Here is a 13,254-nt window from a genome sequence, read left to right as displayed (position 1 = left end):
GTGTTGAACCCCCACATTCAAACTCTAAGTTTGGTGTTGGGAAGGTCCAACACGGTTCTGAGCATTTCTGAGGCTCCATGAGAGACCTCTGTCAAGCTAGTGACAGTAAAGAAGCGCTTGTTGGGAGGCAACCCAATGTTTTATAATTAATTATTTTCTTTTGTTATTTTATCTTTTTTGTAGGTTGATGATCATAAGAAGTCATAAAAATAATGAAAAAAGCAAAAACAGAATGAAAAACAGGAAGAAAAACAGCACACCCTGGAGGAAGATGCTGCTGGCGTTCAAACGCCAGTCAGCCTAGCAGATGGGCGTTTAACGCCCAGTCTGGCACCTTTCTGGGCGTTTAACGCCAGAAAGGGGCACCAAACTGGCGTTAAACGCCAGTAAAGGTATAAAACCTGGCGTTAAACGCCAGGAATGGGCATCAGCCCGGCGTTTAACGCCAGAATTGGCCCAAAACGTGGATTTTGGTGCCAATTGGTGCAGGGATGCCTTTTCCTTGACACTACAGGATCTGTGGACCCCACAGGACCCTACTACAGGATCTGTGGACCCCACAGGACCCTACAATCACTCTCTCTTCTTCCCCCATTCACCAATCACCTCAACACCTCTTCCCCAAAAAACCCCTCACCTATCAAATCCCATCTTTCTCTTCACCACTCACATCCATCCTTCATAAAACCCCACCAACCTCACACTTCAAATTCAAACCACTTCCCCTCCCAAACCCACCCTCAAATGACCGAACTTTCATCCCCCTCTCTCCTATATAAACCCCTCTTTACACCCTTCATTTCCACACAACCTAAACACCACTTTTTCCCCCTTTGGCCGAATACACCTCCATCTCCCTCTTCCTCATTTCTTCTTCTTCTACTCCCTTCTTTCTTCTTTTGCTCGAGGACGAGCAAACATTTTAAGTTTGGTGTGGTAAAAGCGTTGCTTTTTCGTTTTTCCATAACCATTATGGCACCAAAGGCCGGAGAAACCTCTAAAAAGAGGAAAGGGAAGGCAAAGGCTTCCACCTCCGAGTCATGGGAGATGGATAGATTCCTCTCAAAGGTGCATCAAGACCACTTCTATGAAGTTGTGGCCTTGAAGAAGGTGATCCCCGAAGTCCCTTTTTCACTCAAAAAGGGTGAATATCCGGAGATCCGCCATGAGAACCGAAGAAGAGGTTGGGAAGTACTTACCAACCCCATTCAACAAGTCGGAATCTTGATGGTTCAAGAGTTCTATGCCAATGCATGGATCACCAAAGAACCATGACCAAAGTGTGAACCCGAATCCAAAAGAATTATCTTACTATGGTTCGGGGGAAATACTTGGATTTTAGTCCGGAGAGTGTGAGGATGGCGTTCAACTTGCCCATGATGCAAGGAGATGAGCATCCTTACACTAGAAGGGTCAACTTTGATCAAAGGTTGGACCAAGTCCTCACAGTCATATGTGAAGAGGGCGCACAATGGAGGCAAGACTCAAGAGGAAAGCCGGTTCAATTAAGAAGGCATGACCTCAAGCCCGTAGCTAGAGGATGGTTAGAGTTCATACAACGCTCAATCATTCCCACTGGCAACCGGTCCGAAGTGACCATAGACCGGGCCATCATGATCCATAGTATCATGATTAGAGAAGAAATAGAAGTTCATGAGGTTATAGCTCAAGAACTCTATAAAGTGGCGGACAAGACCTCCACTTTGGCAAGATTAGCCTTCCCTCATCTCATTTGTCACCTCTGTTATTCAGTTGGAGTTGACATAGAGGGAGACACCCCCATTGATGAGGACAAGCCCATCACTAAACAAAGGATGGAGTACACAAGAGAGCCTTCTCACCATGAGATCCCTGAGATACCTCAAGGGATGCACTTTCCTCCATACAACTATTGGGAGCAACTAAACACCTCCCTAGGAGAGTTGAGTTCCAACATGGGACAACTAAGGGTGGAGCATCAAGAACACTCCATCATCCTTCATGAGATTAGAGAAGATCAAAGAATCATGAGGGAGGAGCAACAAAGACAAGGAAGAGACATTGAGGAGCTCAAACACTCCATAGGACCTTCAAAAGCAAGGAAGAGCCGCCATCACTAAGGTGGACCCACTCCTTGATTTCCTTGTTCTTTATTCCCTTGTTTTTCGATTTTTATTGCTTTATGCTATCCATGCTTGTGTCTTATGATCATTAGTGTCTTAGTGTCTATGCCTTAAAGTTATGAATGTCCTATGAATCCATCACCTTTCTTGAATAAAAATGTGCTTAATTGAAAAAGGAAGAATTGCATGAATTTTGAATTTTATAATAGTTTAATTATGATGATGTGGTGGCAATATTTTTGTTCTTTGAATGTATGCTTAAACAGTGCATATGTATCTTGAATTTGTGGTTCATGAATGTTGGCTCTTGAAAGAATGATGAAAAAGGAGACATGTTACTGAGGATCTGAAAAATCAATAAAATGATTCTTGAAGCAAGAAAAAGCAAAGCTATTCCAAAAAAAAAAAAAAAAAAAAAAATTCGAAAAATCGAAAAAAAAAAAAAAGAAAAAAAAAAAGAAAAGAGAAAGAAAAAGAAAGAATAAGAGTTGTGATCCAAGGTAAATAAGAGTGTGCTTAAGAACCCTGGACACCTCTAATTGGGGACTTTAGCAAAGCTGAGTCACAATCTGAAAAGGTTCACCCAATTATGTGTCTGTGGCATGTATGTATCCGGTGGTAATACTGGAAGACAGAGTGCTTTGGGCCACAGCCAAGACTCAATAAATAGCTATGTTCAAGAATCATCATACTTCACTAGGAGAATCATTAACACTATCTGGACTCTGAGTTCCTAAAGAAGCCAACCATTCTGGATTTCAAAGGAGAGATTGAGATGCCAAAACTGTTCAGAAGCAAAAAGTTAAAAGCCCCGCTCATCTAATTAATACTGATCTTCACAGATGTTTTTGGAATTCATTGCATATTCTCTTCTTTTTATCTTATTTGATTTTCAGTTGCTTGAGGACAAGCAACAATTTAAGTTTGGTGTTGTGATGAGCGGATAATTTGTATACTTTTTGGCATTGTTTTTAGTATGTTTTTGATATCTTTTAGTTAGATTTTAGTATATTTTTATTAGTTTTTATTTAAAATTCACTTTTCTGGACTTTACTATGAGTTTGTGTGTTTTTCTGTGATTTCAGGTATTTTCTGGCTGAAATTGAGGGACTTGAGCAAAAATCTGATTCAGAGACCAAAAAGGACTGCAGATGCTGTTGGATTCTGACCTCCCTGCACTCGAAGTGGATTTTCTGGAGCTACAGAAGCCCAATTGGCGCGCTCTCAACGGCGTTGGAAAGTAGACATCCAGGGCTTTCCAGCAATATATAATAGTCCATACTTTATCCAAGATTTGATGGCCCAAACCCGCGAAGCAATCCGGCCTCAGAAATTCCAGCGTTAAACGCCGGAACAGGATTAAAAGTTGGAGTTAAACGCCCAAACTGGCATGGGAGCTGGCGTTTAACTCCAGAAAACGTCTCTACACGAATTTCCTTGATTGCTCAGCCCAAGCACACACCAAGTGGGCCCGGAAGTGGATTTTTATGTCATTTACTCATCTATGTAATAGTTTTCTATAAGTAGGACCTTTTACTATTGAGTCAGAGAGTCTGGAGACGACATCTGAGTAGCTATCTTTGTTTTATGCTATCTTAGACCTTTGGGAGGCTGGCCATTCGGCCATGCCTAACCTTTGTTCTTATGTATTTTCAACGGTGGAGTTTCTACACACCATAGATTAAGGGTGTGGAGCTCTGCTGTACCTCGAGTATTAATGCAATTACTATTGTTCTTCCATTCAACTCCGCTTGTTCTTTATCTAAGATATCACTTGTTCTTCAACCTATGAACAAGATGACTGACAACCATTCTTGTTCTACAAGCATTCAAGGCTTTAGTGAATATCTCTTGGATTTCTGATTGCATGATGCATGGTTGATCGCCTGACAACCGAGTGCTCGTCTGACAAACGAGCCAGCCATTCCATGAGATCGGAGTCTTCGTGGTATAGGCAAGAACTGATGGCGGCATTCAAGAGAATCCGGAAGGTCTAACCTTGTCTGTGGTGTTCTGAGTAGGATTCAATGACTGAATGACTGTGACGTGCTTCAAACCTGTAACCTACTGGGCGTTAGTGACAGACGCAAAAGAGTGATTCTATTCCGGTAGGGGAGGGAACCAAACCGGTGATTGGCGGCACTGTGACAGAGTGCTCTGCATTAGCTTTCACTGCGCGGACGGGAGGTAGCTGCTGACAACAGTGAGACCCTACACGAGTTTGCCATGGAAAGGAGTAAGAAGGATTGGATGAAGACTGTAGGAAAGCAGAGAGACGGAAGGGAAGGCATCTTCATACACTTGTCTGAAGCTCATACACCAATGATATACATAAGTATCTCTATCTTTACCTTTTCTGCTATTTTCGTTTATCATCATCATATACATTTGAGTCTGCCTGACTAAGATTTACAAGATGACCATAGCTTGCTTCAATACTAACAATCTCCGTGGGATCGACCCTTACTCACGTAAGGTTTTATTACTTGGACGACCCAGTACACTTGCTGGTTAGTTGTGCGAAGTTGTGTAATGCCATGGTATTAGGCGCACCAAGTTCTTGGAGCCATTACCGGGGATTATTTGAGTTGTGAAAAAGTAGTGATCACAATTTCGCGCACCAGAGGGCAGGACAGGAATTGATGCGTGCGGCCTTGTGCGTGCGTGCTTGGTGCTGCAGGATGCTGCCCTGCCCTTGTGGAGGGCAGGGCAGAGTTTTTTTGGTGCGCCAGATTCTGCTGCCCGTGCGTGCTTGCTGTGCCAAAGCTCCCTTGGTGCGCCAATCTTATGCGCGTGTGTGCATCACAAAAATGCTGCCCTACCCTTGTGGAGGGCAGGGCAATGTTGCCCATGGTGAGGTTCCAAGTTCGAAACTTGGTGGGGGCACACGCTTCTTCTTTTCTTTGGTTTTCTTGGCACCAAAGTCATGCTTAGTTCCTTGCTTCCTCATGGTGCCGTGTTCGATCCTGGGAGATTGAAAGCAAGCCAATTTTTGCTTATTTCTTTATGGTGGAGCGCTACTTCTTTCCTCCTTGCTCTTGGGTTCGAAACCCATAGGAAGCACTAGGAAGCAATTTCCTTTGATTTATTTTCCATGAAAGCACGATATTGCTCTTGAGGAGGGCAGGGCAGAGTTTTTGCTTCCTTTGGTCCTTGGCATCAAATTGTGCTCCGCCCTTGTTGTGGGCAGGGCAGTGTTGCCTCTCAAAGCTTGGTTCATTATGTTGCCCTCCTGGAGGGCAGTGTGCCCTTGTGGAGGGCAATGCTTGCTTCCTCCCTTCCATGCGCCACACTTCTTCTTCCCTTGGGCCACGCTTTCTTTAAGCCACGTTTTTCCTCTTTTCTTCCTTTCTTCACCTATAAGAAACCAAAACAACCACTCAAAGTATCTCTAAACTCATAAGGTTTATAATTCATTAAAAATCAATTAATTCTTGCTTAAACCTCATGATTTAGCATCAATTTAATGGTGGTTTCTTGATTTAAAGAAGTTGTGCATTTTCATTCCAAATTGCTTACTTAAGATACAAGAAAGTGCATAAAGGCTAATAAAACAAGTGAAATTAGCTTGAAAAATGGGTATATGATGACCCGTCATCACAACACCAAACTTAATTCTTGCTTGTCCCCAAGCAAGCATCAAAACTAAGAGAAAATGAAATGAACAAGAAAAGAAAACATATCCTTATTAGGCATATAGCAGAACTTGACTTATGGAGTTTTTATGCAGACAATGATAACTCAATTATTGTTGTTGTTACATAATATACATTCTTCCTCAAAGGCTTACTAAACTTGCTGTTATAAGGTTTATTCTTTCTTTGCTCCCTTGCTAACTTTTCTTTTCTCATGTTGCTTATCAAGCTTATTATTCTTTGAAGGCTTGGTGTCTAATGTTGCAGTAGTAGCCTTTGGCTTTTTAATTTTTTACTCAACATCTTTCCACCACAGACACATGGCTCACTATTTCTTCCTAGGATCATTGATGCCCAGCATCTCTTTGGATAACTAAATGTTCTGTATCTAGGTTGCTCTTTATTGTGGACTTTCAATTGGCAATCCCAAAACAGTTGATCTAAGTGACCGGGTTTTGAAATACCCCTCAGAATTTACTTGTCCAAGCATATCCTAGTACAAGAACACCACAGGTATGTGTCCTAGGGTCCAAGCTATTGGTGTCCAGCCTTTATTCTTTGTTTTTCTCTTGCCACTTTGGCTTTTTCTTCTTCCTTTTCTTTCTGTTTTATTTTTGTTCTCAAGGGTTTTTTTTTTCTTTACTGATAAGAACCTTTATAACAGCAAGCTAGCTCACACTTCAATGAAAATGACATTATGCAGCAATTATTTTATGAGTTATGCATTTAATCAGACACATACACCACCATTAACTTCCATTCTGACTTATGCAACATTGGATATTTTACTTTCTAATTCAAACAATTCTCTTTTATTCAAGCATATGGGAAACAAAACAAAATTCAGCTAGGTGATGGATGACAAGCATTATCCCGATTATCATACTTAATCAAACAACTTCACTTGCAACTAGATAAACACTTTAGCAGGATACATAATGGTTTCCGTGTTCAAAACAATTCACAGCAGCAAGGATTAAGTTTAGATACAACCTTTGAAGTTGCAGCCCTGTGATTCTTCCTTCTATTGTGTTTTCTTTGAGTTAAGATGCACAATATCTTCAATTGTTGACTCATGTCCTGCATAATTCTCAAAGTTGCTTGCTTCTCAAGCCCTTAATTGCATGGTTAGTATGCATAAATTGAGTGTGGCTCTTGGATTTATTTTGGTGTTGGAGACACCAAACTTAATTGCTTGCCACTGTCTCTGATGCAACAAGTTAACCAAATTTGAAACCTTGTATCCTTGCTAAAGATTATGGGATTGAAGCAAGAAAGCAGTTAAATAGTTGGATAATTTGTTTGATTGCTTGGAGCTAGTATTGTGCAGGAAGTGAGAATGTTCTTTTAAATGAGATTTTTGGTGGAACACCAAACTTAGAATCCTTCATTCTCCTTTAAGTTGTTTTGGTGTGCAACACCAAACTTAGCTCCTTGCAATGCATACCAATTATTCAACATTTTTATTGAAAAAGCTATGAAAAGAAAACTACCTCAGGTTGGGTTGCCTCCCAACAAGCGCTTCTTTATTGTCACTAGCTTGACATCTTCTATTCTGCTGATCATGAAAGTTGAAAATCACAGTGCCTTAGCTTGTCTTTCTTCACTGTGAACTTCCTTCTGGTTTCCTCTTTGATGACCTCTATGAATTCCTGTGGAAGGATCTTACTCACAATGTAGTGATCAGACAACTGTGGGGACACCTTCATGGTTTGAATGTTTATCATTACTCTATCCCCTAGTGAAAATTTTCCAGTGGGGATTTTCTGCTTTTCTTTAATTCTATCCTCTGTCTCTCCTTGAAAGACTTCCTTGTTGTGTTTTTCTTGGCTGGTACTTTCTTTGTCCAAGGTTTTCTCACTTTCCTCTATAATCCTTTTCCATCCTTCCTTCTTTGTGGCATCTTCGTTGTTAGTTGGGTTGTCTTCAATGGCTCTGAGGAAAGTATTTGTTTTCTTCTCACCCATTTCTGCAAAGTACTTCGCCAGTTGAGCTATCTGCTCCTCAATTCCTCTGATTGACATCTCTTGGTTCCTTGTTATCTCCTCTTGGTGTTTCATCATTCTCTCTATTAAGATCTCCAAGTTCGTGATCCTCTAAGAGTCTTGTGAGATTGGTCGGTTATGAGATGTTAAAGGTTGGAAGGGTGGGTGTGGTGGCGGCCTGTAGTGGTTTGGTGCACGAAATTGTGATCACTACAACTTCGCACAACTAACCAGCAAGTGTACTGGGTCGTCCAAGTAATAAACCTTACGCGAGTAAGGGTCGATCCCACAGAGATTGTTGGTATGAAGCAAGCTATGGTCACCTTGTAAATCTTAGTCAGGCAGACTCAAATGGGTATAGATGATGAATGAAACATAAAGATAAAGATAGAGATACTTATGCAATTCATTGGTAAGAACTTCAGATAAGCGAATGGAGATGCTTGGTCCCTTCCGTTTCTCTGCTTTCCTACTGTCTTCATCCAATCCTTTTTACTCCTTTCCATGGCAAGCTTATGCAAGGGTTTCACCGTTGTCAGTGGCTACCTCCCATCCTCTCAGTGGAAATGTTTAACGCACCCTGTCACGGTACGGCTATCCATCTGTCGGTTCTCAATCAGGCCGGAATAGAATCCAGTGATTCTTTTGCGTCTGTCACTAACGCCCCGCCCTCAGGTGTTTGAAGCACGTCACAGTCATTCAATCATTGAATCCTACTCAGAATACCACAGACAAGGTTTAGACCTTCCGGATTCTCTTGAATGCCGCCATCAGTTCTTGCCTATACCACGAAGACTCTGATCTCACGGAATGGCTGGCTCGTTTGTCAGGCGAGCGCTCAGTTGTCAGGCGATCAACCATGCATCGTGTATCAGGAATCCAAGAGATATTCACCCAATCTAAGGTAGAACGGAGGTGGTTGTCAGTCACACGTTCATAGGTGAGAATGATGATGAGTGTCACGGATCATCACATTCATCAAGTTGAAGAACAAGTGATATCTTGGAACAAGAACAAGCTGAATTGAATAGAAGAACAATAGTAATTGCATTAATACTCGAGGTACAGCAGAGCTCCACACCTTAATCTATGGTGTGTAGAAACTCCACCGTTGAAAATACATAAGAACAAGGTCTAGGCATGGCCGTGAGGCCAGCCCCCAAATGATCTAAGAACTAGATGTCCAAAGATGATCTAGAGATCTAAAGTGATCAAAAGATGTCAAATACAATAGCAAAAGGTCCTATTTATAGGGAACTAGTAGCTTAAGAATTACAAAGATGAGTAAATGACATAAAAATCCACTTCCGGGCCTACTTGGTGTGTGCTTGGGCTGAGCATTGAAGCATTTTCGTGTAGAGACTCTTCTTGGAGTTAAACGCCAGCTTTTGTGCCAGTTTGGGCGTTTAACTCCCACTTTGGTGCCAGTTCCGGCGTTTAACGCTGGGAATTCTGAAGGTGACTTTGAACGCCGGTTTGGGCCATCAAATCTTGGGCAAAGTATGGACTATCATATATTGCTGGAAAGCCCAGGATGTCTACTTTCCAACGCCGTTGAGAGCGCACCAATTGGGCTTCTGTAGCTCCAAAAAATCCACTTCGAGTGCAGGGAGGTCAGAATCCAACAGCATCTGCAGTCCTTTTCAGTCTCTGAATCAGATTTTTGCTCAGGTCCCTCAATTTCAGCCAGAAAATACCTGAAATCACAGAAAAATACACAAACTCATAGTAAAGTCCAGAAAAGTGAATTTTAACTAAAAACTAATAAAAATATACTAAAAACTATCTAAATCCTACTGAAAACATACTAAAAAGAATGCCAAAAAGCGTACAAATTATCCGCTCATCACAACACCAAACTTAAATTGTTGCTTGTCCCCAAGCAACTGAAAATCAAATAAGATAAAAAGAAGAGAACATGCAATGAACTCCAAAAACATCTATGAAGATCAGTATTAATTAGATGAGCGGGGCTTTTAGCTTTTTGCCTCTGAACAGTTTTGGCATCTCACTTTATCCTTTGAAATTCAGAATGATTGGCTTCTTTAGGAACTCAAAATCCAGATGGTGTTATTGATTCTCCTAGTTAAGTATGATGATTCTTGAACACAGCTACTTAATGAGTCTTGGCCGTGGCCCAAAGCACTCTGTCTTCCAGTATTACCACCGGATACATACATGCCACATACACATAATTGGGTGAACCTTTTCAGATTGTGACTCAGCTTTGCTAGAGTCCCCAATTAGAGGTGTCCAGGGTTCTTAAGCACACTCCTTGGATCACGACTTTAACCGCTCAGTCTCAAGTTTTCACTTGACACCTTCACGCCACAAGCACATGGTTAGGGACAGCTTGGTTTAGCCGCTTAGGCCAGGATGTTATTCCTGTAGGCCCTCCTATCCACTGATGCTCAAAGCCTCGGGTCCTTTTTATTACCCTTTCCTTTTGGTTTAAAGGGCTATTGGCTTTTTCTACTTGCTCTTTCTTTTTCTCTTTATTTCTCTCCCTTTTTTTTCGTTTTTTTTTGTATTCACTGCTTTTTCTTGCTTCAAGAATCATTTTTATGATTTTTCAGATCCTCAGTAACATGTCTCCTTTTTCATCATTCTTTCAAGAGCCAACGACTTTAACATTCATGAACCACAAATTCAAAAGACATATGCACTGTTTAAGCATACATTCAGAAAACAAAAGTATTGCCACCACATCAAAATAATTAATCTGTTATAAAATTCAAAATTCATGCAATTCTTCTCTTTTTCAATTAAGAACTTTTTTTCATTTTAAGAAAGGTGATGGATTCATAGGACATTCATAACTTCAAGGCATAGACACTAATGATCATAAGACACAAACATGGATAAACATAAGCATGAAAATTCGAAAAACAAGAAAATAAAGAACAAGGAGATTAAAGAACGGGTCCACCTTAGTGATGGCGGCTTGTTCTTCCTCTTGAAGGTCTTATGGAGTGCTTGAGATCCTCAATGTCTCTTCCTTGTCTTTGTTGCTCCTCTCTCATGATTCTTTGATCTTCTCTAATTTCATGGAGAAGGATGGAATGTTCTTGGTGCTCCACCCTTAGTTGTCCCATGTTGGAACTCAATTCTCCTAGGGAGGTATTTAGTTGCTCCCAATAGTTTTGTGGAGGAAAGTGCATCCCTTGAGGTATCTCAGGGATTTCATGATGAGAGGGGTCTCTTGTTTGCTACATCCTTTTCTTAGTGATGGGCTTGTCCTCATCAATGAGGATGTCTCCTTCTATGTCAACTCCTACTGAATAACAGAGGTGACAAATGAGATGAGGAAAGGCTAACCTTGCTAAGGTAGAGGACTTGTCCGCCACCTTATAGAGTTCTTGGGCTATAACCTCATGAACTTCTACTTCTTCTCCAATCATGATGCTATGGATCATGATGGCCCGGTCTAGAGTAACTTCAGACCGGTTGCTAGTGGGAATGATTGAGCGTTGGATAAACTCCAACCATCCTCTAGCCACGGGCTTGAGGTCATGCCTTCTTAATTGAACCGGCTTCCCTCTTGAATCTCTCTTCCATTGGGCGCCCTCTTCACAAATGTTAGTGAGGACTTGGTCCAACCTTTGATCAAAGTTGACCCTTCTTGTGTAAGGATGTTCATCTCCTTGCATCATGGGCAAGTTGAATGCCAACCTCACATTTTTCGGACTAAAATCTAAGTATTTCCCCCGAACCATTGTAAGCCAATTCTTTGGATCCGGGTTCACACTTTGATCATGGTTCTTGGTGATCCATGCATTGGCATAGAACTCTTGAACCATTAAGATTCCGACTTGTTGAATGGGGTTGGTAAGAACTTCCCAACCTCTTCTTCGAATCTCATGTCGGATCTCCGGATATTCACTCTTTTTGAGTTTGAGAGGGACCTCGGGGATCACCTTCTTCAAGGCCACAACTTCATAGAAGTGGTCTTGATGCACCCTTGAGATGAATCTCTCCATCTCCCATGACTCGGAGGTGGAAGCTTTTGCCTTCCCTTTCCTCTTTCTAGAGGTTTCTCCGGCCTTGGATGCCATAAATGGTTATGGAAAAAAAAGCAACACTTTTACTACACCAAACTTAAAAGGTTTGCTCGTCCTCGAGCAAAAGAAGAAAGAATAGAGTAGAAGAAGAAGAAAATGGAGGAGATGGAGGAGGCTATGTGGTTCGGCCAAAGGGGGAAGAAGTAGTGTTTAGGGTGTGTGAAAATGAAGGAGTGAAGATGGGCTTATATAGGGGTGAGGGGAGGGGTAGGGTTCGGCCATTATGGGTGGGTTTGGGAGGGAATGTGGTTTGAATTTTGAATGGTGAGGTAGGTGGGGTTTTATGAAGGATGGATGTGAGTGGTGAAGAGAATAGTGGGATTTGATAGGTGAAGGGTTTTTGGGGAAGAGTGGTTGAGGTGATTGGTGAATGGGTGAAGAAGAAAGAGGGTGGTGGGGTTGGTGGGGATCCTGTGGGGTCCACAGATCCTGAGGTGTCAAGGAAAAGTCATCCCTGCACCAAATGGCATGCAAAAATGCGTTTTGAGCCAATTCTGGCGTTAAACGCCGGGCTGGTGCCCATTTCTGGCGTTTAACGCCAAGTGCTTGCCCTTTTCTGGCGTTTAACGCCAGTCTGGTGCTCCTTTCTGGCGTTTGATACGTAAAAATTAGATTTCACGTATAACCGGCAAGTATACCGGGTTGTATCAAGTAATAAAACTCACTAAGAGTGAGGTCGATCCCACGGAGATTGGTAGATTAAGCAACTTTAGTTAAATGGTAAATTTAGTCAAGCAAACATAGTTTTGATTTCATGAGCATTTTGATTTTTGGACATAATTGCAAGAATTTAAATGGCAAAGAATGTAAAGAACTAGAAGAGAGAAATAAAGTGAAAGTAAATAACGGAAACTTAAATTGCAAGAAACTTAATTGACATCAAAAGTAAATTGCATGAAAATAGAGTGCTGAATTCTAAAGAGCAAAAGAGTAAATAGCAAGAAATAAAGAAGCAGAATGTAAATGACAAGAATAATAAATTGCAAGAGTGTAGAAGGGAATTGGGCAATGGGTATTCAAGCACTAAGAGCAAAAGAAATGAGAGTTAATGATAGAGAGAATCATTAGGGATCAGAGATGCTAGTTTTCATGAATTGATGTTAGTCAAATCCTTCTCAATCATGGGTATAGATCCATGGCAAATGGGTAATTGAATCCCAATCTCTTGGTGATTCAATTTCTCTCAACATAACCAATTGCCACTCTCGTGATCTAATTGTTCATGAGAAGAGATGAAGCTCAAATCTAATCCAGCCACACAACTCCCATAATCTCAACCAAGGAGAGTTACATCTCACATACTAACCAAGGTGTATTGATTAAAGAAATCATGAAAGGATGAACTCTAAACTGAATTATGTGGCTCATTCCTCAAATTCACCACATAATTCATATAGATTAACCCCTCTCTCGATGGTGGTTGAATCTTTGAAGAACAAGAGTTCCCTCTTTAGATCAACCACTAGAATTG

The sequence above is a fragment of the Arachis stenosperma genome, chromosome 9 (assembly GCF_014773155.1).
Source record: "Arachis stenosperma cultivar V10309 chromosome 9, arast.V10309.gnm1.PFL2, whole genome shotgun sequence".
NCBI classification, from domain to species: domain Eukaryota; kingdom Viridiplantae; phylum Streptophyta; class Magnoliopsida; order Fabales; family Fabaceae; genus Arachis; species Arachis stenosperma.
Note: the sequence above shows the minus strand (reverse complement) of the source record.